At 36.8% G+C, this 27,899-nt stretch overlaps 1 protein-coding gene across 4 annotated transcripts in view; it reads right to left on the bottom strand.

Moving 5' to 3' along the window:
* Nucleotides 1–27,899, bottom strand: part of LOC131694340 (retinol dehydrogenase 14-like) — a 73,903-nt gene that overhangs the window by 26,296 nt on the left and 19,708 nt on the right. For 2 of the 4 annotated variants that reach the window (XM_058983008.1, XM_058983011.1), the window contains exon 1: nt 25,193–25,445. The exons of 1 other annotated variant lie outside the window; for it this stretch is intronic. The gene's annotated coding sequence lies outside the window, so the exon portion shown is untranslated. Of the gene's footprint in view, nt 1–24,766; nt 24,889–25,192; nt 25,446–27,899 lie in introns of those variants that run through there. One more of the 4 variants, XM_058983010.1, reaches the window with a different exon arrangement.

The following is a 27,899-nucleotide window of genomic DNA, read 5'->3' on the forward strand; positions in this document are numbered from 1 at the left end:
TTCGTGCGACTAACGAGATTGTTCGTAATATACAAAAACGTTTAATAAAATGAACAAAACATTTCGTTACATTCACAAAAAATATTGTCGTTTTCAACCACAACATTCGTGCAATGTACACTGAATAAGTATAATTTACGAAAACTTTCGTTTATCAAGCGGCCATTTCTTCATACCACAATAAAATCGATTTTGCCAGATCTGTTTTTTTTAATTAAAAAAAATCGGTGTTGTCAAACATCGATCCCAAAAGATCGAATGCAAAAATAAGAGGATAATAAATACGAAAACTTTTCTAAGATTAACGAAATGAGTTCGTGCGACTAACGAAGTCGTTCGTAATATACGCAAACATTTATTGAAATAAACGAATCATTTCGTTTCATTCACGACAATAATGTCGTTATCAACGATAACATTCGTGCAATTTAAACTAAATAAAATAAATTTACGAAAACTTTCGTCCATCAAGCAGCCATTTGTTCGTACCACAATAAAATCGATTTGGCCACATCGATTTTTTAAAATTATTAAAAATCGTTGTTGTCAAACATCGATCCCAAAAGATCGACTGAAAACAATAAAAGTATAATAAATACGAAAACTTTTCTAAGATAAACGAAATGAATTCGTGCAACCAACGAAATCGTTCGTAATATACAGACACGTTTGTTAAAATAAACAAAACATTTCGTTTCACTCACGAAAAATATTCGTGAGATACAATCGGACCTTCAACAGAGCTTGTCCAGCAAAGTTATCAACTTCTGCGACAGTCAGGCTGCAATCAAGGCCCTCAGCTCAGACTAATTACGGTCCAAGGTAGTGTTTGCGTGCAGAACCCAAATCGAAAAACTAAGCATTATCAACACTATCTGCCTTATCTGGGTGCTCGGGTATTCCGGTATTACTGAAAATGAATGGGCTGACGAATTGGCCAGGGCACTTAGTTGAACAGAGGAAATTAGAAAAAGATTGAATGCGGTCACAAACAGTGATTTCAGTCTCGAGAATAACGGCATCGTGACGGTTCAACACGACGTGCTAAACAACGAGCTCGGTCGCTATTTCCAGGGTCGGCGTTACACTTTTATTCCGAGTGGGTAGTAAGACAAGCATAAAGTGAGTGGTTTATTACTGAGGATTTGTTGCCTTTTCGCAATGCACATGCTTCCATTACATGCACAAAAAATCAATGGTGGTGTGTTTGTTCAAATTAGAACGTGGTATATCGAGGATTTCCAACGCTCAAAACCCGAGTAATGTGTGTGACGGACTTCAAATTAATTATTCCAAAGCTTCGAGTGGAAAATTATCCACTAGACTATTTTCAAGTGGGTAATACTACCTATACTACCCACATTATCCGCCGGCCCTGGCTATTTCACCACGCTATCGGCATCAAACTCTCTGCTACCGGATTTAATTCAGAGCAAAAGACTCGTCAGAGCGTCACTCTTCACTCTCGACTCTAGCCAGGTTTGGAACAGATCTTTCTCTGATTGATAATTACAGAAGCCCTTAGTACCAGGCGCGGTAATGCGAATGTGGTCGACAACAGCGGATACCAACAGCTTAAACACTTGGCACTTGAAGACAACAGGCCGTTGCTGGAGGGATGCAACCGTATCTAGGAAAGAGGACAGAGTTGTGACAAACTGCTCTCGTCATACTGATTCCATCTTACTGGACCAACTTTAGTGCACATATCGAAAGAGCGCGGAGACTGGGACTCACCTTGGTTCTCTTGGAGAAATTCTTGGGTAAGCAATGCAGGATGGATTCCACATCGATTACGTGGCGCAAAATGTGCCAGTTCTGTAGATTTCCGAACTTCGACAAGTTAGCGCTTAACATCCCATTTCTGCACAACACTTTACCGTATGTCGAATAAATCTATGTACTCCGATGGAACTGTCGTCCCATTTAAGAAAAAGTTATAGATACTTGGAATGTTGTTGGACTGCTATCTCACTCTCATCCCTAATTTCTGAAAATTCGAAAGAGTTTAAAAAACATCAAAATAATCACCAGCTCGCTCTCCACATCGCTCCAATTCACAATTCTACATATTTTGGTATTGTTCGAACCTGTCAAAAATGTAATGAATTGACGACCGTTCTATCCCTGTTATAATGGATCACCGTTTCTCAAACCACAGTGTATTTACTGCCGGCCGCACCTTCCATTTTTTCGGTCGAAGCTGCAGTTGTAGTACCTACCTATTAGCTCTCGCAGGAAACCTGAAGACACAGTTACCGTTCCATCTGTGATTTTAGCATAAGATGCCAGAAAATCACTTCTACCCTACGTTCGGGCGGTCTACAATTACTGCGATCCCCCATATATTACGGGGCCGGATATTGCGAGCTACCTGAATCCAAAAACGCGGACCGTCTCGCGGAACTTGGGCGATCCTTGCGATCATACCTCACTAGAGAGTGTAGAGTATACCTTCGTTTCGAGGGGAAATAGAAAGGATCTTCAGATTATCCTCACTATATCAAAAGCTCCATCCAAACAAGGGAAGATTGCTCCAATGAGAAGGAACAACAGATACTCACGAGACTCATGACAGGGATCACTTGGACTACACATACCCCCAATCTATCCCGTATCGGCGTTCCGACGTGCAACACGCGCAGGGCATGGATGTCGGTTGGTAATATATCTAGATAAGGAACTCATTGGCTGACCACTTCGTAAAGGAGAAAGGTCTTTTGCTGTTTTTTTTAAGATACCAAAGCTCTTCGAAGACATGTAGCCTCCACTTTCGCCTCCACTATCTATAACTACACTGAAACCTCCATTTACGAACCACACCGGGGGTAGATGCTGAAAATGGATAATTAGAACCGTTTTGAAATCCAAGATGGCGACTTCCGGTTGAGCAATATTCTCGATAACCCTAACAATATGGGTATTTTTGGAATGGTTTTGACAAGTAGATACTGAAAATGGACAATTGGAACCTTTTCGAAATCCAAGATGGCGACTTCCGGTGGAGCAATATTCTCGATCATCCTAACAATATGGGTATTTTTGGAACGGGATTGACAAGTAGATGCTGAAAATGGACAATTAGAATCGTTTTGAAAACCAAGATGGCGACTTCCGGTTGAGAAATATTCTCGATAATAACAATATGGGTATTTTGAAACGGGGAACCCTAACAATATGGGTATTTTGGAACGGGCTTGACAAGTAGATGCTGAAAGTGGACATTGGAACCTTTTAGAACTCCAAGATGGCGACTTCCGGTTGAGCAATATTCTCGATAATCCTAACAATATGGGTATTTTTGGAATGGGCTTGCCAAGTAGATGCTAAAAATGGACAATTGGAAACTTTTCCAAGTTCAATATGACAATTGCCGGTTGAGTTGGGTTCTATTTCCGTCATGCACTCGTCAACCCTATCCCGAAAATACCCATATTGTTGAGGTTATAGAGAATTGGATTTCAAAATAGTTCAATACATCGATTTCCGTCATGCATTCGTCAACTCCATTCCGAAAATACCCATATTTTTGATGTTATAGATAATTTATCTAAACCGGAAGTCGCCATATTGGATTCCGAAATGGCTCAAGACATCGATTTCCTTCATGTACTCGTCAACCCCATTCCGAAAATACCCATATTGTTGTGGTTATAGAGAATTCATCTAAACCGGAAGTCGCCATCTTGGATTCCAAAATGGCTCAAGACATCGGTTTCCTATATTGTTGAGGTTATAGAGAATTTATCTAAACCGGAAGTCGCCATCTTGGATTCCAAAATGTCTCAAGACATCGATTTCCGTCATGCACTCGTCAACCCTATTTCGAAAATACCCAACTTATATTAGTAACAATTAACTAAGAATACATAAGTATATAAATTCATGCTGTAATATACGAACTCAAACTTTCCAAAAAGAGTTCGTTATTTCGAATTTAGTTCGTAAAAAAAGTTACGTAAATCGAATATTACGTAAAAAAGTGTTCGTAAATGGAGGTTTCAGTGTATCGGGTTTCTAAACGACTTGCGTAATTTTATTCAGTTTGTAGACGAAAAGTTATACAATGAAAAATTGAAATATTTGTGAATAAAAAAAAAAGTTTCAATTCCTTCAATGACATTGGATTGGCTAGAGATTACTAAGTAGGGGAAATTGTGAGAAGTTTGGAGCCATAGTACTCAGGTAAGAGCAAGGATTTGAAATATACAGCTCCTAAGACTTGAATTAGCAGGGTTGTTTTGAACAGGCTTGATACCGTATACTCTTAGAAAAGACAACTCCCTCTTTACCATGAGAATCGAGTCTTTCAAAACATTCCCTACTTAGTAATCTCTAGTCAATAGAATGTACACATCAAAAATATGAATTTTATCCTTTACGTATTTGCAAACATGACATAATTTTACAAACCGTAATTCACGAAATGCCGAAATACAACGGTGCTCGGTTTAATTTTACATGAAACATATACTTTACATGCGCAATGACATAAAATTACACTTATTCCTATTCAGAACAAATGCTACACACATAAAAATATTTACATGTCGCAAGATGCACATTAGACCTCTCCGCATTTTGAAAAAGTTTTGAAATATACATGGGTCAGCTCAGATTTTTGTTCTAGGTATGCATTTAAAAACGTTCACCAAAAATGACTTAATTCGGATATGATTTGTCCGGTGTCTCCAATCAAAAATCGGGTTTTTGCTATGTTTCCATAGTAAGATCACTTACACTCTGATTTAATAGGCCATACATGCCCACAAATCATCAAAGATTGTTCCTTGGACATACCTTAACCTATTTTAAGAGGTGAAAATAGATCTAATTACAATAGATCCAATTATTAACTGGATATTTATATAGAAAAGTATATCAAAACCAAGTAAAATTAGTAGTATTTTTTCTTGGTTTCGATATTTTTTCTATATAAAAATCTAGTTAACAAATTTTCTATTGCGCTTAGAGCTATTTTCACCTGTTATGAGTCAGCAAAATATGACGCAATGTTGTTCACGTCAAATGTAATTTTCATTTTTTTCTAAGCGTGTAAGTCTATCATCGATTATGCCACTCTGCTACTAGGCCTAACATCCTTATACCTAAAGACCCTGCACCTACCGTACTGATGCCTAACGTCGTCCACCCATTTGATGAGAAATTAATGCACGACGTAATTGGATACATCTTTGACGGTATCTATGACCATCAAAAACAAATAATTCAACCGGACGGGTGGGGATGCGTGTTTGGGGAAAAAAACTCAAAATAGCCAATCAAATCATTGTTCAAGTTCGTTAAGTTTCAAGGACAAACGATTGTAAAACGTGGCGAATGTATTTATCGTTCCGAAACACAGCTATTATCAAAAATGTAAAGCCGTCATATAACATTCCGCAGGGGATCTTGGCTTGTTATGTGAATCGATTTCTCGGACCGCTTCATAGGGTATGGGACACTGACACTGTGAACTTTCCTAACAAATACATGGGGCTTTATGTGAAAATTTAAACCAACATGTTTTTATTTGATTCGAGAGAGTTTCCTACATTCTTCGCTTAGTATTTTTGAGACCTATTAGAGGAACAAACAAATCTATCCCACCTATTTGGGAACCATCTCAACAAACTGGTATCCTAATATCAAGTTATCTCATTCCATGATGTCTATAGTGGAAAATGTTTAACCTCGAAACAAAAACCGCACATGTGGTTCGAATCTGTGACAAATTTTCGACTCGAAAGGTGTTATTCGGGCCGTATCACTACCAGCATTGTGATATAATGCGAGAAGGTTCGATAAGTTTTACAGTCTGTCGAATATGTTTCAGCTTAAACCGGCTTTGTCTTTGGAACTGGGATTGCGCAAAGCAACATTTGATTTAATGTGAACTATCGACCGAACCTGAATAGTGCTATCATAATGATAACCAGTTTGATCTAATCGTTCCGAAAGAAGTGGTCTTTCTCCCAAAACTAAAAAAAATCAGTTGAGAATGGCTGTTATTCTGAATAAACTTCTACTTCAGTAGGCGTAGTATATACTCTAAATTATGCGCTACATTGTGCGACTAATGTGACGAGGATTATTTATTTCACGTGATTCGATGAAATTGTGCAATTCTACGTATGTTTATCGAATTCGGTCAATCCATCAATGCGAATTGCTACTTCTTATACCGATAGGGTTGCCACCCCTCCGGGTTTGACCCGGAGACTCTGGTTTTCAGGAGCGATCTCCGGGTTTTACATCAATTTCTCCGGGTTTGGTGGGAAGAAGCATAGGTTCAATTTTTTGGAATTAATTGATTCTTTACAAAATATTTAAAAAGTCCAAATTAACTATTACTCTGGTTCAGATTTATTTTTCCCGAATAACGCTTCGTTTCAAGGTGGCGAAGAGTTTACCAAATATTGCTAATTTCTTTCACAAAGCAATGAAAATGAAAAACAAATAAAATTTACTACAAATAAACCTTCCGGAAGTCGCGCTAGTGCACACTGCTCTGAAAAATCTAGCGAAATCGTCTTAGGGGACCAGCGGCTGCTCGTTCGGTAAGCCATATGCGCGACTTCCGGAGGGCTAAGGAAAGTAATATTTCGCTATGTGCTACAATTGAAATGTTGCATTCCACTAAGTCGCTCAAAATGGTGTAAAAAAGTTATTTTACTGCAATTTTACCAAATCATGTCACTCTTAGTGGTGCTTATCACCAGCTGCACTAAGGTCTGGCAGATTTGTTCTAATCCAACTGACTAGGTCAACATCAAACGAGTTCCTGCGGTGTTGTTGCTACTCCAGCAGCGATCCTTAACTGGGTTAGGGAGGTGAGTTTTGCCGCTTTGTTGCGAAATTAAAGTTTGTTGGTGACGAATAACCGACACCACATAGTGTGATGTCGCAGCTCTGCCTCCTTTGCTCTCCTTCTCCTGTTAGTTGTGGAGGAGAGCAATGCTCGTTCGACCTCCACAGAGTAGCTGATGCTTTTGTATTCTTGGCACTTAGTCGGGGAAGTGAAATACTACACCACATTATACCGATAAAACCGTACTCAAGCGTGAAAAATTCACAGTTTTACTTTAACGTGGTAATAAACAGCGATTAAAGTGCTCTAAAATGCGATTGCGCTTTGATTCCAATTTCTGTCTCGCTCCACTCAAAATCCACCACCCCCCAGATCAGTGAAAATCTCCGGGTCAAAGCCTCTCCAGAGGTGGCAACCCTATATACCGACTTATGTAAAAATGGCAGCGTTTAATGACGGAAAAATCTCACAACTCAATAATAGCGAAAGTCTATTTGGTTTTGCCTACAACGCAATATCCCTGCCCTTCTTTTGCAATACATTGGGACGTTCAATATTGCAATTTGTTTAAGGGTAGCAAGAAAAAAATACTTTTTTTGCATTTTTTGCATATTTGGGTGAAGCGATTTAATCATTAAATTTGTATGTATTATTATAATGCATCGTTTCAATAACATTCTGTGATTTTTTCATGCAAAAATATCAACAAGCGACTCGGTGACTATGCTTTTTGTAGAACATCTCTGAAAAAACTCGATTTGCGGTGTTAACTGCCATTCAACAACTACTCAACCCAGGAGCGGATCCAGAAAAAAATTTCGGAGGGGGTCCAAAATTTCGACTTTGAAATGTTCATTGTACAATACGTAATATGTAATATCATCATTCATTTAAAATCGGTGCTGGTTATCGAAACTGATTTGGAATGATTTTGAATTTAGAATGAATTTAAAATAGAAACTATTTCAAAATTTCTCAAGAAGTTAAAAATTTTCGGGGGGGGTCCGGACCCCCAAGACCCTCCCCCTGGATCCGTCACTGACTCAACCGATTCTTTTCAAATTTTGCATGGACATTGTACGTAAAAAATACCTAACCCCTACGTTGAGTTTTTGTGAAAAATTTTCAATTAAGGGTGCTTTTTACTCATTTTAAATAAAAATTGCAAACTTTCACGAAAAATTTACTATGGCTTGAAAAGCTAGACATGTTTAGTGTTCGATAAGTTCGTTTTATAAGTAGATGCAGAGTCTATCGAAATTTAAGGGAAGTTTCTCAATCAAAATGTTCTAAAATTTGTTTTTTTCTTTGCATTTTTTGAAAGGTATAAACACAGAGAACAGACATCCCAACCATCCGTCAAATCCGGATCCGGTTCGATATCCTGAATGGATTCAGTATGGAATCTTGCTCAAAGAAAACAACCGATTCCAACTCTATCGGTTGATGCATTTGAGCTGGAATTCATACTGGAAGTCTGAACTGGTTCCGGACTAGTTTGACTGGGTAGAGGAATGTACACTGTCAATTCAGTCGAACTCAGCCACAAAAAACATGACGACAGTAGCGCACCTAGTTTGGATATCCCAACTACCTTCGAATCCGTTAAAGATTTTACACAAGTTGTATGCTGAAAATGGACGTTTGTTCTCTGTGGTATAAATGTCCACTATATTGTGTTACACGAGTTTTTCGATCCGCCCTTCAAAACAGTTTCTACAGTCCTCTGTTCGAAACGGTGTCCTGGTTGCCATGGGACGTTCTCGGCTCGTGACGCGCCCCTCAGGTAACGTATTTATTCTAACGTGTTTCATGGCTTGATCTGTAAAGGGCGCCACTGCTGCCGCGGCTGAACTGCGTCTGCTTGTAGTGTATCTGAATTGCTAGTATTTCGGTGCTTTCCATGCAAGTCACATTTCAGTCCACCATATTGGAATCGCCATTTTTATTTTTATGATTTCGATACACATTAACTCAAATTCGTGTTTATAAAACACAAAACTTTTTTTTCGATTTTGGCTGAAATACCACTCATTTTTCAAGTGGGGGTCCGCCATATTGAATCGGCCATTTTGAATGACAAAAAACATACTTCAGATTCGTAATCAGCGATGCCCAAAACGTATCACTCCATGTAATTGTTACAAAATATTCACATTCCACCACGAATAATTCATCGAAAGTGTTCTCAAAACTTTAAACGCGTTTATCTCAAAACATGATTTTTCAAACCTGCGTACAATCTCATTTGAGAACGGTTCAATTTAAAGACTTTGATATCTTTTGACCCCTCGAAAGAAAATCTTTTTACATTTCTTATAAAAGAAATGTATAGAATTCGCTCAAACTTTCAAGATTTTTTCCGAGGCCCGGAGGGCCGAGTCTTATATACCAATCGACTCAGCTCGACGATTTGGGTCAATGTGTGTGTGTATGTAACGGACAAATTCTTATTCGTGTTTCTCAGCAATGGCTGAATCGATCTTATCCAAACCAATTTTAAATGAAAGAACTAAAAAACAGTATGAACGCTATTAATTTGTTTTTGATTCTGATGTTTAGTTTCCAAGATATGAATGTTTGAATGCGTAAAAACGGCGTTTTTCGCAGTTTTTTTTTAAATTATCTGCCGAAATTGACAATATAGATTAACAATTTATATGTTTTTAGATAGCTTTAATGAATACCTTTCGAACAAAAAATGTTGAAATCGGAGTATTATCAAAAGAGATATTTAACATTAAATGCGGACGAAAGATTTTTATCATTTCCCATTTCCAGAAATATGACCAAAAACATGTAATCTATTTTTAACGCCAAAACGGCTTATTTTAGGTCAATAATATCTTCGGAGAATTTAATGGAGGTAATATGCCCTGTCTTTTGGTATTGTGGTTTTGCTGATTAATTTCCGTATGAGTGAGATATTTTCACAAATTTCCTTGGAAGTGATTATATCGAAATGATGCCTTCAGCAAATTTGTAGCTCTTACTTTTGCGAATAACTTTACTAAAGACTTTAAATATCTATTTTGAATACTTTAAAAGTTATGGCTTGTTGTTTGTTGATTACTCTTTGTCGCCTATTTATTGTTCAATATAGTAATAATCCATTGAAATAAGCTAAACATTCTTTCGATAAAACGAATTTTGTATTTCATTTTACTATCTACAACCGCTAGAAATAATCACCAAACACTTCCAAGTTGTCTGGAAGGAACTTGATAACTTATCAGTACAAAAATGTTCATTTGTGCGAACCTTCTGACTGCAATTTTTCTAACTTAAAACCATCGGATCGATCTGAAACATAGCGAAAAATGAAAAGCGAAAAAAATAACTCCAAGCAACGGCGTAGCCAAGAGAAGGTTTTGGGGTTTAACACCATACAACCCCCCCCCCACAACACCCGAAAAAAATATTGGATTGAAGTTGAAAAATTAATTGATACAGACTGATTTAATTCAGTATTACAATAACAATTATCTGATCCGTAGATTGATAACCTGTTGTTGTAAACATCATTAGGACTATTGATAAATTGTCGGAATGGGGTCCTGATATGTAACTGATCTATTGGTCTTGATTTCACAGTTGTCTAATAGCATCAAATTCCTGCCTGAAAACATTCCAATAGAAAATTCCAGAGTTCTGTAATCAATCATAATCCTTAGATTTATTTTCAAATTGAGCTCGTTTTTGTAGAAATGTACTGTAATAAGGGTCCTTATTTAATAGGAAACGAAGTTAAAATTGATTTAATGTCTATGAAACATAGAACTGCTCACCAAAAAAATGCATAACTTTCAACATTTGCTAAAAATGTTTTTGCCTTTCTCATTCACTCTAAAATTCGTCAATCTAATCCCGACCCGGAGCGCCGAGTGTCATATGCCAATCGACTGAGTTCGTCGAGATCGGAAAATGTCTGTGTGTATGTATGTGTGTGTGTATGTGTGTATGTGGAAAAAATGTGACCTCTGTTTCTCAGAGATGGCTGAACCGATTTGCACAAAGTTAGTCTCAAATGAAAGGTACAACCTTCCCATCGGCTGCAATTGAATTTTTTATTGATTGGACTTCCGGTTCCGGAGTTACGAGTTGAAGAGTGCAATCACACAGCAAATTCTCATATAAACTGAAATGAAAAATTTTCAAGATCAAATTTGTATTTTTGATGCCAAATGACTTTAAAATGCATGAAACATTGAGATTTGATGTAAACTCGAAAAAACAATGTTTGACAAAAATTGATTTTTTTGGACTTTGATACATTTTTGCCTTTCTCATATAGAAAGGTTATGCAATCACTCTAAAAATCAATCATACCGGCCCGGAGGGAGTATGCAGTGAGGGGTTGCTACTTTAAAATTAAAACTAGTTTAAAATTTCTTAACAAGTTGAAAATTTTCGGCAGGACCCGGACCTCCCGGATCTTTCTCCATGATCCGCCGCTGGTTTCAAGCGATGTTTCAGTATCACATAGTATCTCAAGATCGTGGCTGTCGATCCATTGTATGTATGTGCAAATCGTACTGAACATGTAATATTCATTTCCACCATTGTATTAAACATAACCAGCCATGGAATCGTAGTTTAGACAAATGAGAAAAGCACAATTGCACCACTAGGTGGATTAAAACAGGTTTTTATTTTGGAAATGCGTCGAGTTGAGACAAAAACGTAATATGATTAATAACGAGGATAACACTTTCCGAATGTAGAGAGAAATTTATGAAAAATGACGATTTCCATTCGATTCTAGCAGGTTCTGATCGATTTTGATGAGCATTTGATTTTTGTTGTATGACCAATTATATGTATAGGTCAAATGTTCGAAAAACAGTAATTTAAGGTCAAGATAGCATCATTTTGAAACCGCCAATTTCGGAGGTTTAGTATCTTCGATGAGTCTTACAAACGTTAAACAGCGCATCATTTGATAAAATAATTTTTACGGTATATCATCCAAGAAGTATTTATGGTGAATTTTCTCAGGTTAATATTCATGACTACAATAAAGTCTCAACAAATTCGCTAAAGACACGAACTCTGTTACTATTTTCTGAAAAATTAATTCTGCATAATTTTAAAATTTCAAAAATTACGGTTTCGGAATTATGCCGTTTGGACAGTATGATCGATTTTCACCAAACCCCCACCAAACCGAATTTCTGGCTACGCCGCTGATTTCAAGTAAGTAGAAACAATGTCGTTCTACACTCATTCACAAGAAACTTTTTCGAATGCTGAATATCTATTATAATACATTGAAACCCCGATTTTATCAGCCAAATATGAACATATCTTTGATGGGCTCTAGCAGACGAACAAGACTGAATTCGAGTAAATCCTTTCTTGAGCATGTTTTCCTTATCATGAAGATAAAGTTCATAATCAGAAATAGTTATCAGACTACATCAAGGGACGGGAAGAATATTTCAACAGCTTCAGTTTATTATAAAGAAAAAAAATTGCCCGATTTAGTCAATGTCCCCATTTTGTCAGCCTAAAATACGCCATGAGACTGATAAAAATGGGTCTTTATTGTATATATTATTCACTGTGTTTCACATTAATAGGTACATTTCATTTTTGGAGATTTTTTTTATTGCATCGAACTACAACAATTTTTAGGTTGTTTTCAAGGGGTTATTTTATAGACCTCTTCCAAAATTTGGCGAACCTATTCCAATTCGTATACCAATTAATTGGTATACTTAAGGGTTTGTATGTTGCACATGGAGAAAATATTGAAATTTTCAGCTTTTTTCCTACACAATATTACGAAAGCTTATTAAACAATCTATCCTAATAAGTTAGTGAAAATTATGAACTGTTTGAAATTTTTTAATAATTTTATTTTTTTATTTAACCGTGATTTTTTAATAAATAGTGACCATCACTTCACAACGTAGTTAATTTTTCATGGCTTGCGGTGAGCACGATTTCTCGAATTGCTGAATTGAAAATTTTGGAACAGAAATTATTTTTTAGTATTCTTTGCAGATTTAACTCGCCGCGCAGATAGCTCTGAATTAGACCCGCTGGTGCCCTAAGACGATTTCGCTAGATTTTCAGAGCACTGTGCACCCAGTGCATTAACGCAAGTGACGGAAGGTTATCGAAAAGTTTCGTGAAAATGAAAATTCCAGTAATGATGATGATTTTCCCAAACGGTTCGTTTTCGTGAGGTTTTTATTTGTTCTTTGGCATTAGGATTAGCGATAATAATTCAAATCAAGGATACTACTGGGAAGTCACCTTTAGAAAAAGTCGATGTCGAAGTAAAATTTGAAACTATGCACGCATGCACTTCAGAGATAGCGTGATATCAGGAGCTGCGATTTTCTTAGTTCTCAGTCGCGTTGGAAAATTGAGTAAAGTATAAACTTCAAATTAAAAAAAAAATCGATTTTTTTGGCTCAGTACAATATATAACCCCTTTAGGAAAATTCAATTTTCCCACCACAATTTAGATATTTTATTAACACAGCATTAACAATAATTCGTTGGTATGTCTATTTTATGGGCCATTTTTTCGCTTTCCCATTGATTTGGTTTGAGATTTCTAGCACTGATGTTGTCCTATGCTGATTTGAGCGATTCTCTGAGTCCTGCCACTATCCCATGTAGTATGTGTTATCAAAAACATCGCGAAGCATCAAGTTCTAAATATTCTCAAACGATATAATATCCGAAGAGAGTGATAAGAGTTATAAGAAATGTCTCATCACACTGTTAGGTGGATTAAAAGCGTTTTTATAGGAGGAATGACCTATAAAATCTACAAATTCTTTGTATACACTATTTTTAGTGCAGCCTTAATAAAGGTAAAAAAAGATTTCAAAGTTTAAGATTGACAAATTTTAAATTCCCTTTTCTATGTCATTACTCCAATAAATTTAGTTTACTTTAGAGCCTTATTATTAGTTTTGTGTTTCGGATCGCTCCTGAGGCTGTACACAGCTTTAGAATTCCACGCGTACCTAACCTTAGACAGATGGGCGCCATTTTATTTTTTCATCTCGAACAAAATTGTAAATGAAGCCTTTCGAATCCTAGAACGGTTTCCTACTTTATTTTTTCATTGGCACACAAAAAACCCAAATTTTATTTGCTTTTTGGTCATTTGAATGAGAACCTCCCCTTAATTGAACGTAAAAAAATATTATGTGATTTTTTTTATTTCGATTATAGAGGTTTTAACCTTAAGGTCGTTCGCCTCTTCGGGTTAGAAAAATCTCTCAATTTCAATATTTTCAAATCGCTTGGAATTTGTGAATCGGACAAGTCCGGAAGAGTTAGAATGTTTTTTGGATAGCTGGAATCTGGTTTTATAATACTGCTTCAGCAAATTTGCCGGATCTCGCCGTATAATGTAACTTTTTTATCATATAAGTTTGGATAAAATGTTCAAAAAACGTATTTTTTAAAGCTGGTGCAATGCACAGCAACACTGCTATTTTCAGTTGGTTTTAGCCTAAAGTTATATAAATGGCTGTGTTCAACCACGTTTGTAATAATATTGTCTTACTTGACACAGTCATCATCACTAGAAAGCGATATTGCTGGATATATAATTAAAATGATTAAAAAACCTTTAAAATATCACAATTTTACTTACATGCAAAAAATCTTTAACAATTTTTGACATACATCTAATTTGGCCAGGTTATTCAGAAAGTTATTAGGTATGCAAAAAAATGTAACAAAAAAGAAAATCGAAAAAGAAATATTTTGGTTATTGGCCAGGAATTTGTTCTAGGCGCTCCTCTGTGCAGCGCTTTGTTCTATATCCAGTGTACAAACAGTACGGCTGCGCTGTGAAATGAGTCTGCCAAAGGAAACATAAGTGCCACTTCTACGGGATAACACAATTTCAACCGACTTTATTAAAACTCGTGTTAGACCCACAGTTCAGGAGGTGGAACAACTAGTTAAAGTTAAAATGGAGCTTAATTTGGCGGAAGCTGCGTACATTCAACTACATTACGTTAAAAAATGTGTTTTGATTACATTTAGAAGTTTAGCACATGCAGACAACTCCATTGCAAAGAACTACATGCCACACGAGGTTGAATTTAATAACACCAGTATTGAGATATATGTCAAATCAATTATTACATAAAGAGCTCATGTTACAAAGAAGTAAAATATCGATTTGAATCAATTCTGTTTTTTGCACAATTTTTCTAAAGTATGAATATTAACTATTTATTAATCACTTTTCTCTAGCATTTTAATGGTAAAATTTATTTTCATGGTGAAATTCATTTTACGTTTGTTTAACGTTACTAAAAAAGTTAATTATACACTCATTTGCTTTTGTTTATTTGCTGCAATTCTCTAAAATAAAAGGATTTATTTATATAAGTTCCTTTCGAACATTTATCCCTTTCGACCTTTTGTCCCCTTCGAAATCTTATCATTTTCTCCATTTTGTCCTTTCGACCTTCTGTCCTTCGACCTTTTGCCCCTTTCGACATTTTGTCCTTTTTACTTTTTGTCTTTCGGCTATTTTTCTATCAACCATTTGTCTTTTAACCATTGTTTTTTCGACCTTTTGTTCTAAAACCTGTCTCTGGATTGTGTACCAAATATAATAACCTGAGGAAGCGCTGTTACAAAGCCGAAGCAACAAGCTCCTGGTTTCAGTATTCTTAGACACGTACGTGTACCTGAATCTGAAATGAAAAACAGTATTAGAACTGATTTTCCGACAGCTTTCAATGTTTGGTTTTTGAAAACTTTACTCCCTATAGTAAAAATAATTTGTAATCAGTGAACTGATAAATGGGCCCTCGGGGGGGGGGGGGGGGGGGGGGCGATCGTATCTTTAAATGGCTACATCATCAAACGAGATGACGAATTTAAACCCTGTATTACAATGAAATTGCTAAAGTAATACCCCTTTAATTTTAAAATAACCTCGAAAGTATTAATTTTCTTGTCTTGCGCAGTTTTGTAAAGATACTGTTGTTCATTCAATAGGAATCTGTGAACGACTTTCTAGAAATTCACATCAATACAAATAATGCAACTTTATAAAATGCATGTCCCACTTGGTAGTTTTTAAGCCCTTCACTGCCGTTATAAGCATATTTGTCCCATGTTCTATGGGATTTCCTATATACATGAGACAATTATGCGTATAACGGCAGTTCAAATATTGAAATGTTTCATAAAACATAGACATATCAGTAGTAGACAGTTGAAGATTTTGGTCGAATCCACATACTAATTATTGTACAGCACTATAGATAGTCTTAAAAAGGCCGTAGGTTTTAAAACTATCCAAATTGATTTTGTGAAATTTTGTGAAATTTTGATATGGCTTTACTTAGGACTTTTCAAATATAGAAAAATGTGCCTTATCTGAACCATACATTGCAGATTGATTGATAGGAAGGCAAGATATTTTTTGCGACATGCAAAATTCAGTTTAGTAATGCATTTTTTAAAACCAACTTTTTCAGTGGCTACCGCGATATTTAAAAAAAGCAAGAAAGTCAACAAAAATATATAAAAAGTCAACAAATCTAATACGGAAATACCGAATAGTCAAAAACAAAAAAAACGTGACGAAAAACCACTGTCATTTGAGGCAACCACCTTAACTATAGACACAACGAATGACGTCCTTTAAATTCCATGTAATTCCATCAATGTGTGAACTATGAATAAAACTTATGCTTGCTTAACTGACCATATCGGCAAATGAGAAGGCTTCGCTAAACGACCGAATCAACAAAACATGCAATCAAACCCATCTTTTCGATTAGGTTTTACACCTGCAAACAGACTACTCAATTTGGATGTGAAATATATTCGTCGGAAATTGCGTGCAATTATTGGCTAGGTACAGTACAGTAGCTTGCTTTATTTTTCAACCGGCTATTGAACGAAACCTGAAGTGGCTCATTAGGGCCGACTGTTTGGGCAGCAAAAAGCAGCCTTGACCGCAGGCGGACACCACAGATGACCGCCGCACCTATGATGACCAACTGAACTGAATGGGTTCTCAGCAGAGTCACCCCTTGAAAGAGACTGAGAAGTTTAATTGTTTCGACCGGTTGTGAAGAGTACACTTACTCAGTTTTATTTCTGAATAAACAAACGACCATTGACGTCCGTTTATTATCCGATTTCATCCTAATGTTCTTGCACGTGTAGATGTTCTTGATTCAATCAATTCGAAATTACGTTATGTATAGGGAAGAGGGGATATAAAGCGAAACGTGTTTTTGTACACAATTTCTTTCATGCGACCCGGACATATACGAGCATCAAAAATGACTTAGTTTTACGTTGATTTTAATTTTGCATGACGTTGAATTTTGTAAATCACGTAAATTTACTCCACATTTAGCATTTATTCTGAATGGCAGTAAGTGTAATTTTATGTCATTGCGCATATATATGTTTCATTTAAAATTAAACGGAACACGATTATATTTCGTCATTTCATACTTGTATTTCTGCACGTCAGGAGACGTGATTTTACACGATTTTCTAGGTGTGTAGTAGAGTGACAGGAAAAAATTACCCCTGTCGGCCCACCCTTGAGTCGATTTCTAGTCCCACCAGGAGTATTTGTTCCAAATTTGAAAACACACTATTTAGCTAAACCTAACGATTATTTCACAAAAATATATAGTTCGTGGGAATCGAGTACTGATACACAACCATGCACTGCTAGGCCCCATGGAAAACTGACTCAGACATCACTTCGTTAAAATTTTAATAACTTCTTTTAACAAAACCGAATTGACTAGCAGTCTTCGACAAAGTTGTAGACAATTAAATTATCTTTCTTATTTTCACTTACAGTGATAATACGATGCATACAGTGTCACCTAGCGGCAAAAATGCAAGTTAGTGGGTTTTCTCCATGTAAATTGTCGAAAAATCTCATACAAACTTCAGGCACGTTGGTCTGGTAGCTAGACTTGTCCGATTTGCTTCAAATTTGGTGCAAGAACTCCTGATGGAACTAGGAATCGAATCAGGGGTGGGCCGATTGAGTTTTCAAAAATTCTTTATTTTTCTGGGCAGTCTAGTGTGTAGTTATTATGTTACAACATACAAAACATACATTGTCAGAAAAAATGTTTTAAATACAGGTCCACGCATGTCCTCTACAACAAGTATTTTTTTCTTGTAGTATTTTTCACTATCTTTCGCGCAGAATCGAAATGTCTTCCATGTATTTCCACATCTTTTAATTATTGACGTTAAAAATGGTTTTTGAAACTACTTTGCTCATTAACTCTTAAGTTTTGAAGTAAAAATGGTTGACGCCCTTGACAAATATCTTTACCATTATGACGTTCTAACCGATAGTGTAGCACTATCAATTTAAATGAAAAAAATCAGTAACCAAATGTGCAACAGAAACAATTAAATAGAACATTTAGAAAAAAAAATATTTTTGGGTGCCTCCCACAAACACCGCGCTTTATCTCGTACCATTACATTTTAGAGAGTTTTCTCGTAGTTTTTCTATAACTTTGTCATTAACATCATAGCTCTATTTTTAATTTTCTACATTTTTTACCAGCACCAATACTTTAGTGGCAGGATTCCTTCACTGCTGTCAGATAGACGTATGCTCCAGCACCTACACGCTCGGCGTAGCGACCTTTTCTCAGCAAACGATGGATTCCTCCGACAGGAAACTGTAGACCACCACGACCCGAGCGGGATTTTGTGCTTTCTCTTCACCTTTCCTCCTTTACCGCGACCAAACATAGCGAGCGTATGCGTGGTGTAGCAAGCACGTGTGTAAGTCACCAATGATGCCAAAGTCGCATACAATCCCCGGTTTTGTACTCGGTTCAGTTTACGTTCCAAGATATAGGGGCGAACGAAGTGGAGCTTCGAACAAAAACTCTTCAAGATTTGGGGTTCGGTATTTGAAATTAGCGAGAACCAATCACGAACGAGCTTCAGTAAAATGATTAAAAATCGGTTTTTTCGTATGTACACCCAAAACGAATCTTTGGGAGCGGAAATGCATCTTTTTTCGCTATCGAACTGTGGGTGTATTTTATATTTAGTGCAGAAAATTCTTGTTGATGTTTTTCAAATTTAATTCTTCTTGATGGTTCGATAGCGTTGATAATGGCTAATTTGTTTTCCAAAGAAGATATTCTCCGGGTAAGAAATTTTTGTTCCAGTTGTCCCCCGTATCCTGATGTTGAAATGTAATCTATCGGCAATCTGGCAAGCTTGACTAGTAGAAACCAACCAGTATCACAATTCCCTCTGTTCAAAATAAGCGGCTCGACACATGAAATTAATGGCAATTAATTACGGACTGCTGCCCGATATCCGACCAATTTAAAATCCGGTTTTTCGTTCTGAATGCTACTTTCCAACCATCTGAAATGAAAATTATTGCCTCTGCAACAAACAAACATTTCCTTCTCGGTATTGTACAGCCCTTTCAGAAAATGCTTCGTTCACTCCAAATAGCTCAATATGAATAATAATAGAAGCAAATCTGTAGCGGACTTATAGAGTCAAGTGCGCACCAAACAGTTTTCGTAAAATAACTATTGGTAGAACAGCACTAGAAAATCGGCATGATTACAAATTAATACTCTCATCACACATCTTCCAAACGTAATACTAGATATCTCTTGGTTTTGCTTGTAATCCGAGAAATAATTATTTACTTATTAATACTCAAATGCGCACTTTTGCCCCATGCTCGGGGCAAGAGTGCTCATAGCACGGGGCAAAAGTGCGTACTGATTAAATAGCCGATTCATTACCGCCCATAAATTAAACTAATCAATTTTAGGATATCCATCCCCTCTTACTCTTCCTTCATAACTAAAAAGTACCCCTCCCTCTGCCTCGGTTGATGTTGTTCAGTTTTCAATTATGTTGAAAAAACTTGGATGTTTCAACTTTTAGACAATGTCGTTCATGATCATGATAGTTGGGTGGATCACTACAAGAATTCTTGCGAATATGCTATTTATATTGGAAATACATCTTTATTTACATATTCATAGCTTTTTGTTTCTTTTTTAATTACTCTGAGCTTTCGGAACTCTATATTTTCTCTTGGAACCAGTTATGTTGATGCTTTTGTTCCTAAACCGCTCATTTCAGTCGTAGTTTGACCGGTGAGCTCGCTGTTATTGAAGATGCTGGTCCCTTCTTTAAATCATGGAAGAATCAGTTCAATTTTTATATAAAAAGCTTCATTTGCGTCTTTTTATTGGGGCGGATATGCTATGCGCACTTTTACCCCACCGTCAGTTTAACTTATTAAATTGTTACGAAAATTACTGATTTTTTTTCATCCAATCAAATATATCTCGCAACGAGCCATATGTTGAAGATTTTTAGGGTACTGTAGTTTTATAGATCCTGATTTATTCAAACAGCCAATTTATGATTCCCAAAATTTAAAAAAATACATCAGAACAGCGAAAAATGGTCCTTTCCCCTTAATTTCAAGCTACTATATTCAAACCTTTCATGCTTATATGTGCGATTAGTTGACTTAATGATATACTAAATCCATACAGAGTTGCCAGGTTCGAGCGATTGTGTGTTTCTAAAAGTCCTATGCGCACTTTTGCCCCATGCGCTCTTTTACCCCACCTTACTCTATTTAAAATCTTTCATCATTTATGTATTCTGTTTGTGCACCGTATTAACGGCTCTGGCCGAGATGAGTGGAAAATTTCACCTTTCAGAGTAGTTTTCGAAAGATGTTTCAAGATGTCATACCTACTTCAAGATTTAATAGAATATTGTCGAACATATTTTCAATAATATGGCAAAGAAATTGATTAATTCCATGGAGTACAGCAAAAGATATTGATGTTTCAAACCTTACACGACTTTTCTCCCGAAGTTTCGTAATGTTGTCGTTAGTTACGACAAAAAAATCGATTTTGCCAGATCGATCTCTTTAACATAAAAAAGTCGATGTTGTCAAATGTCGATCCAAAAACAATGAATGAAAATATTCTTATGTAAAAATATGAATACTTTTTTGCGACAAACGAAATCGTTCAATGTAGCAAAAATAAAATTGTCCATTCTAGAAATATTCGCGCTATATATAAACGTTTAGTGAGATAACGAAACATTAACCCTTAAATGCCTACTGTTGCCATTTGGCAACATACCGAATTCTGTGATATAAAGCCTCAAAAAGAGGTAAATATCGTATCCATACCGAAAAATGAGTAGGAATGAAAAATGAGTTTCATGCATTTAAGAGTTAAATTTCGTTCAACGTACACCAATCATGTAAAATAATTGAAATTTTCGTTTTTCAATTCGCCATTTTTTAAGTTCGTGAAATGAACGAAACCAAATTTTACACGAAAACTATTCGTAGCAGAATTATGAATAACTTCGTTCAGTTATATAAATTTTTGCGCATGGGAATTCTTCGGAAAAAAATCGTTCATATTACAAAAGATGCTCGTAAATTTTAAAGAGCTTTCCGTATATTTCATCAAACATTTCGTTTGACTAATGAAACCGATTCGTAATAAACCTTAGAAAGTCGTTTCTTGATTTTTACGAAAAACTCGTGAGAAAAATAAAAACGTTCCAGAGAACTACGGATGATTTATCATTTATGAGAAAAAATCGAATATTTTAAGAAAGTTTTCTGTGACGAAACCTATTCGTAGCAGATTTACGACTATATTCCCTCAGTATAAGATATTTATCTCGGCATCAGAGACCATTCAACAGTTTGAAAAAGATTGGTAAACAGTATCAAAACATACTTTCACATGTCAATTCGATTAGAACTATGTTACGACATGATAAGATTTGCCTGTAATATATATTGTGGTTGCAGTTGAAAACCGAAATAGTGAACTTGCGCCTTTCGATTTTTCTCCTATTTTCAGCGTGCGAAGCTAAAGCGCAACTGGTGCAGATGATGCGCAAGTTGATTCTCTGACATGTACACAAGATGCGCTTTAGTTGTTCACTCTGCAAATAGGGAAAAACGAAAGGCGCAAGTCAATTTTTCGATTTTCAACTGCAACCAGAATACCCTATGCGAAAACTGCAACTGTTATATTTGTCGCAAACCGTCAAATGAAAACACCCAGCTCAACCGTCGATACAGTGCGAGCAAAACACATTCACAGACATGTGCACATCGATAGTGATAGAAACTACCTATTAGAAACCGCGTCGGAATCAATGTACTACCGCCAAAAGAGGAACGAACCCCGCTTAATCTGGCTGGAAAAATTCTACCGCGGCACGTTTGATCACTTGTGGAAATTTTCTTGAAGGTGTTTCTGTGGTACAACCCAGGACCAGCAGCAGCCATCGGTTAATTAGCTCATTGAGTTCTTGTCGACCGGTCTCACGAACACTAATGCAGTTTTCTGGTTGAAAACTATCCCATTTAGTTTTGCCGTCTTTGTTTATTATTTTCCACCAGCTTGTGATGTAGTATTTGTGTCATGTGACGTGTACGTACATGAGCCGTAGAAAAGTCTATGCTCGGATTCAATTCTAGACAAAAACATGTGAAAAGGGCATAACGCAAATGAGCGTCTCTCTGTGTTTACTTTCTCTTTCGATTATTATGGCATAATCATAAAACTTTCCAACATTAAATCAATAAATATCGAAAGACTGATGTCGTCTAGTATATTATGCTAAGAATTAAGGAACAAACGTAAAAGCGGCTTAGTTATTGACGAAAGAGAAAGTAAACAAAGCAAAGATTTATTTGCGTTATGCCCTTTTCACATGTTTATCTAGAATTGATTTCCGAAAATGGCTCGCGATGACATCGAAATGAATACACACGACGCCATCGAAGTTGGCTGGCAAAGTTTTAGTTTGAGCACGCATTTCAGTAGATCAACTCACGACCAGTATCAGCCGGCGGACAATTCTAGTCAAACATGTCAAATGGTCCTAAGTGCAAATGACAGTTTCTCTTTGTTTACTTTCTCTTTCGCTAATAACTCGGTCGTTTATAAGTTTGTTCCTTAACTCTTAGCATAATATGCTTGTTGAAATCAGAGTTTCTCGACATATCCTAAAACAATATTGAAAAGTTTTATCATGACGTCGTAATAATCGAAAGAGAAATTAAACAAAGAGAGGTTCTCATTTGCACTTAGGACCATTTGAAATGTTTGTCGAGAATTGGAACGACACGGTCTCGCCGATGTTAGATTAAGCTTTAAGCATTGCTCGTAGAATTGTGACAACCGAATCGATCAAATAGGCAATTGAAAGTTTTGGCCCATATAAGTCTTCGGGAAAAGTCGGAATCATACCAGTTCTACTTCAAAGAGGATATATGCATATTTCAAGAATATTTTTAAAATAATTCTTACTTATAACGTATGCGGAATGAATTTCGAACAACCCTTCCAGCATTAAAACAAAAATGCAACCCTGCGAAAGATACCGTACTAAACGTCATACTGTAGGCATATTTTAAACATCCAGTGTTGATTTCGACCTGCTGGTAGATACCATGTAAACAAAATGGCAGCGAACGCCTAACCTGGTATCTAGCTATTATGTCCACAAAACTTTGGACGCACTGGCATACCTTTGTACAAAAAGCTGATAACTCTCCAAATGTACCACAACTGCGTCCAATTGAGAACTTCCGGGCTAATGTGAAGCGGAGAGTATATGTCAATAATTTTCGACCTAAAACCATCAAACATCTGATAATAAAAATTAAGAAAGAAATCAAGAAAATGCCAACATCAACTTTTTCGACTGCTTTGAAAAAAGTTCCTGCAAACTGTCGTAAAGCTTTTCAAATAGGCTCATTTTTTACAACAAGTTAATAAGCTGACAAATGTTTTCATATAGAGAGAACATTCAATAAAAATTACAAAATAATACAAAAAAAAATTGCCTTTTGAATTTTGTCCACATTTTCTTCCACATACGTTAGTCTTGAAACAGGATACACTCCATTAGCCTGGCGGGAAATAATTGTAAAATTTATTCCCAAAGGTGGCCGTGTTACTCCATAGTATGTAAAGTCCTATTATCGGCCAGAAAAATACGTCGCTGTGTTATTTACGTCAAATGTAATTTTCATTTTTTCTAAGAGTGTAAACCAACTGTTTCACTGAATCTGGAACTTATAAAAAACCGATAAAGGTCACATCGGTCCGGTAACCGAGCCAGCATGAAATCGCTCAACATTGACGAATTGCACCCTTGATTGTACAGTGGAACCGAAAATTCCACCGAACTGGCTTTCAATTAATTCCTACTAAACCAAGCGTGGTAAATAGGTTACAGTCCATCCATTTCAACTAAATTCAACTATTTTTGATGGAAAGCTGTCATGTGCAGATGTGGAGCTAGTGGGTTTAATTAAATCACTGACTTCAATTGCGAAAAGATGGATTTGACCCAATCACTCTCGACGACGCATGTGTAGTATCATATAACATCAGATTAACCCTCAAAAGGCAAGCTAAAATTGTGATTTCAAGTAGCATCTCTTGTGAGACAAAATGAAACCAAAAGCCTCTTTTTGTCGTTTAATCAGTGAGACAATCGAAAGCCTGAAAACGCTCGTTTTTTTTGTATTTCAAATTACGTGTTCATTGAAACTAGACAGTTGTAACTATAGCAGGGCCTCTGAGATCCTTTGTCTTTTTTAGGGTTAAAGCAGTAGGCAACCAGAAGGCCACTCTGGATCATTTGCACAAATTCAATTATATTACACACAATAATTTAAAAATCTGTCCTTCCGGTTTGCAAATTGAAATTATCTTCCAATTATTTAACGGCAATCCTTTGATATCACATTCCCTAGATAGATTTGTCAATTTGGACAAACAGTAGCAAATTGTAGCATAGCTACGTTATGTAACACCATTTCGGATCAACACAACTGTTATGGTCTTGTGTCACGTCGTTTGTTTTAACTCCACGAAATACTTGCTTACGTACTGTTCTCGCTAGCAGTAATGCGATTCATTCGACAAACACTTGAGCCACTCCCGGTCCGAGCTTCCGTACAAACCACACCACACTGAACCACTGCTGATCGCAACGAAATCCACCCAAAAGCCCGAAAATCCAGCAAAAGAAAAAGATGCAACAAAACTTTCTCCTTTGTAGTCGGCAATGGTCAAGTTCAGATTCAACACGCTCCAAATGCCTAATTTTTCATTCGTGTTTCGGTACATTTCTTCCACGCGGCACCACAAAACAGTGAGTACATAATAGTATCCATCTCGTCATTTAGTGAGAAAGCTTATACTTCCAGCGACCTAGTTTCGGTTTAGTTCCTACGATCAGTTCATAAATACTTTACATTGTGTCACTATTTAAAACCCACATTTCAAATTCACAGTCATTTAATCATCAACCAACCTTGGAGTAGAACAGAAGAATCAAAATGTGATTTCACGGAAGCAAAAATTTAATTTCACGGAAACAAAAACACTATTTTCGACGAAAAACTTTAACTGCTCAAATCCGAACGCGAACTTCACAGACACCCACGAACTCGCGCACCTTTCAACTATGACCGGACCGGACCCTATCTGGGTTTCTATTATCTCACAGCCAAAAGTAGAGACGTGTTAATCCACCGACGTCGATAACCGAACTGTGCAGACAGTTCACCGAAAGCCTGCATAAAATCAGCGCGCCACTACTAAAGCGATGCTATGACGTACTAAGATGTCGCGCATTCAAACATCACAGTCAGTGTTTGAAAATACAACAAAAAAAGACGCCCCGCCGCCAAGTTAAGCTTGCGTTGTGAGGCATGCGTTTCGTGCTGTGAAGAGCCCCTAGCCGAACAGAGCCAAGCTCAAGTCCACTTGGCATTGGGTTGGAACTGAAATGTGGGACTGGGAGGAAAGCAATCAAACAAACTTCTTCTATTTATATTGAGAAGTGCCACTCAGAACGGATTACAGATAAATCTTTCTAGAAGTTTGGCTATTCATGTAGGGATGTTCAATAATGATTGATTAATTTTATTATTGATCAGTCGGTATCTGACACCACTATTGATGAATGCAAATATTAATGTTTATTTATGTTGAACGAAGAACTTGTGGAATAATACGAAATATGCACGTATTTATTCACTGTATATATGCAATTATTCCACAAATTGGAATGCACTTGTCTTCGAAAACACAATGACTTGAATAATGGTTTATTACGCTTCGTATCTAACCCTTACTTCTAAACCTATGATTATCCAAATTCTATGAGGCAGGCGTACTGGGGAATTGGTGTGTAATGATAGAACTAATTCGGGGTGACTAAAAGGTTATTTCTGAACAGATACTCTGAACATGGTAATCAACAAAAGAATTATTCATCCATTCAATATTATGTAATAACAAAACGGTAGCTCCTGAAAGAAAATGAAAATTATACGGTGGTTCCTGAAGAATCGACGATCTTTTCAGCAAGTAATATGCATGAAATTAACAATGAAATTGTGCTATCAAGTACAATGATCTACCCCCAAAGTTCCAGGTAATCTCTATGTAGCCGTTTATTTTAGTTTGCAAGAGGAAAAACACATCAGTATTTCACAAATCATAAGCCTAAGAGATCACCCGTGGTTGCTACTCCGTTATTGATCAGAACCAATTAAGATTGCAAAATGTTGTACACATTGCACAATCAAACTCTTCTACTGTGTATCCTGGTAAAGCTCAGTAGCAAGAGCCCCCTCGAACTGGGTCTCAGGGTCGGCTTGCTACTGGGTAATCGGAGGGGTTTCGCGAACAACTGTGCAGGGTACTATCACTTGACTACAATGAGTTTGTTAAATGAGCAAATTGAAAATGAAATCTAAACATCAAAAACTTGTTTTATTTAAATGAATTTTACTTTTACTAAATCACTGTTTATTTAAACTATTGCTTGTATGTATGTGGGTTATGGGTTTATACCGGTACGTGCCGCTACGGTTGCTGGAAGTTTCTGGTGGTTTGAGGCCTTCCTGCGAGCGCTCGCTTGGCTGCTGCTGACGACGATGGGGTTCGGGAATTGGTGACAATGGTGGCTGCTTTCTCTATTTCGCTGGTGGTTTGGCGGGTTCTTATTGACGTTGGTAGAGTCTAATGGCGGCTGCTGGCGTCTTCCCTCATTGACTTACATCGACAGGCCCAGGACGATGCCGGAGTGACCGTGCCGGGAGGGGTAAGTCCTCTTTAGCGGTTATGGCCCAAGACCAGAGGACGATGAGGTTGATTGGGTCACCCAAGGCACGGAAAATTGTATAATAAACCAAAAAGGTCCTATGAGGGTGTTCAGGGAGAGAATTAGCTCTAGCGTGGCTCTGTTTCCTACTTCCCAACCGTAGTATAAATTGAAGTAAAGGCTATTAGGGGCCATGCATAAATGACGTAGCATTTTGGGGGGTATGGAGGGTATACCAAATTTGTGACGAAGCGTGACGAGGGGGAGGGTAGGGTGCGTGCGACGTAGCATTAAGTTTAAAACCCATTGTTTAGAGAAAACAATTTAATGATCCTCCATTATCAAAAGAAATGAATTTAAATTCAAACAAGTTACTTTTGATGCGGTTTTTCATGAGGTAAATTTTACGATTCGCGGAATTACAATAATACGAAAAGATTTTGTATGCGGATTTAACTTGCTGCATTAGTTAGCTAATGTTGCTAACTAGTAGACTTAGTTTGGAAGCTGCACTAAATTTTCACTTCGGATTCAACCAAACAAAATTTAGTAATTTAGATGAACGTATGGTTCTTAGAATGATTAGCAGCTGCACGATTGTGAACTGAGAGAATTTGTCTTCATGCTCTCCTTGACATATAAAATTCAAAACAAAACTATCAACACTATATTTGTCATGAAATGGGTTTATTTTGCACGCAATTTGCTGTTATAATGAAAATGTTGATAAAAGTCGTCAAACATTTTGAAAGGACATGTATTCAAAATAATTGAAAAACATATGTAATTTTTTATTCATCACCTGGGCGCTGTGCATGGGACGAGAGGGAGGGGGTTGGTAAATGCTACGTTATTTACGAGGGGGAGATTAGAATTTTGAGACCAAATGCTACGAGGGGGGATCGCC

The sequence above is a fragment of the Topomyia yanbarensis genome, chromosome 3 (genome assembly GCF_030247195.1).
Source record: "Topomyia yanbarensis strain Yona2022 chromosome 3, ASM3024719v1, whole genome shotgun sequence".
Lineage (NCBI taxonomy): Eukaryota > Metazoa > Arthropoda > Insecta > Diptera > Culicidae > Topomyia > Topomyia yanbarensis.